Genomic DNA, 2,210 nt, shown 5'->3' on the forward strand with positions numbered 1-2,210 from the left:
AGCTCACCTGAAGTTTTGAAATAAATATTTAATTTTTAATGATGTATTTTTTATTCCAAATTTTAGTAGAAATTTAATTTCAGTTTCAATGTTGCAATTAGAACGATTTGTTATGACTTTGACAAGTTCTAATATATCTATTTCTTTCAATGGATCATAATTGTGTATTACATGTTTGGAAAACGGGCTTTATATTCTGCTACCTAACGAACCCCTCGCACTTAATAATGATTTATTCAAAGAAGCTAAACCTAGGACCAATAAACGTCAAAATATCGATAACAATAACATGACGTATTTATGGGTCTTGAGACTAGGTCACATTGGCTATGATAGAATTAAAAGACTTACAAAGGAGGGGCCTTTGAGTGACACACCTTAGGTGAACTATCTGTCTATGAATCTTGTCTAGAAGGAAAACTGACCAAGTGTCCATTCTTTGCAAAGGGTAATAGGGCCAAAGAACCCCTTGGACTTGTTCATTCAAATGTTTGTGGACCTTTGAATGTACAAGCCAGGGGTGGTTTTGAGTATTTCGTCCCTTTCATTGACGATTACTCTAGATACTCATGGATTTACCTAATGCATGGAAAATCAAAAATATTTTCAAAGTTTAAGGAATTCCTAGCTATGATTCAGAACCAATTAGGTAAAACATTAAAGAACTTGCGATCTGACAGGGGTGGAACAGTTTTGGATATGCATTTCCAAGATCATTTATCTGAATTTGGGATTTTATCACAACTTATTGCCTCGAGTACTCTGCAAAAAAATGGTGTAGCGCAACGCCGGAACATAACTTTATTGCAAATCATTATATGCATGCTTTGTTACTCAAATATGCCAACTTCATTCTGTGGACATACAATTGAAACTGCGAACGACATTCTAAATGTTGTACCATCCAAATAAATCCCCAAAATACCTTTAGAACGCTAGAATGGTCATGAACCTAGTTTATGTCATTATAGAATCTGGGGATTTCCTGCCCACATCCTAAGGAAAAATGATGGAAAGCTAGAACTGCGAACAGAAGTTAGCGTGTTTGTTGGCTATCCTAAAGGCACTCGGGGTGGACTTTTCTATACTCAATCAGGAAAGAAAGTGTTTACTACTACGAATGCTACTTTTCTGGAAAATAACTATGTCCAAAACTTCAAACCGTGCAGCAAAGTAGTTTTAGAGGAGAGGATTGCAGAATTCACTCCAACCAATGTTACATCATCATCAGCAAAAGTTGATGATGAAATTCCTACTCTTCATGTCCTACCGATGCAAGTCAAATTAAATGAACAAAGTACCATTGTTCCTGAGCAAACAGTCATAGAGCCTCATCGTAGTGGGAGGGTTTCTAGGACCCCAACTCGCTATGGTTTGGATGGTGAAACTAATATGGTTGTTTAGTGATACTGGTGATGATGATCTGTTGTCCTTCAAATCGGCAATGGAAATCCCTAAAAAGAAACTATGGCTCGAAGCCATAAAATAGGGAATGGAGTCCATGTACTCAAATTTTGTCTAGGATCTTGTGGAAGTACCTAGTGACTTTAGGGCCTTTGGGTGCAAGTGGATCTACAAGAAAAAATGAGGTGTTGATGGAAAGATCAAAACTTATAAAGCTCGATCAGTGGCAAAGGGTTATACCCAAAGAGAATGTGTGGACTATGAGGAAACTTTTAGTCTGGTCGCCATGCTCAAGTCCATTCACATCCTTTTATCCATAGTCGTCGCTCTTGACTATGAGATATGGCAAATGGGCGTCAAGATAGCATTTCTTAATGGGAAGCATGGCGAAGTCATATATATGGATCAGCCTAAAGGATTTAAAGTAGCCGGACAAGAAGGAAAAGTTTGCAAGTTCAATAGGTCCATTTATGGAATTAAGCAAGCTTCTCGTTCCTGGAACCTTAGGTTTTATGAAATAATCAAAACCTATGGCTTTGAATAAAATATTAACGACCCTTGTGTTTACCAACTGAATGCAAATAAAATAGTGGTATTCCTAGTTCTTTTATGTAGATGATATCTTGATCATTGGAAATAATGTTAAGAAATTGGCAGATGTGAAGAATTGGTTGAGCACTCAATTCCAAATGAAGGATTTGGGTGAAGTAATTTATGTTCTAGATATCCAGATCATTAGGGATGAAAAGAACAAACTCTTAGCTCTTTCTTAAGCTGCTTACATTGATAAAGTGCTTGAATGTTTC

The sequence above is a fragment of the Humulus lupulus genome, chromosome 5 (genome assembly GCF_963169125.1).
Source record: "Humulus lupulus chromosome 5, drHumLupu1.1, whole genome shotgun sequence".
NCBI classification, from domain to species: domain Eukaryota; kingdom Viridiplantae; phylum Streptophyta; class Magnoliopsida; order Rosales; family Cannabaceae; genus Humulus; species Humulus lupulus.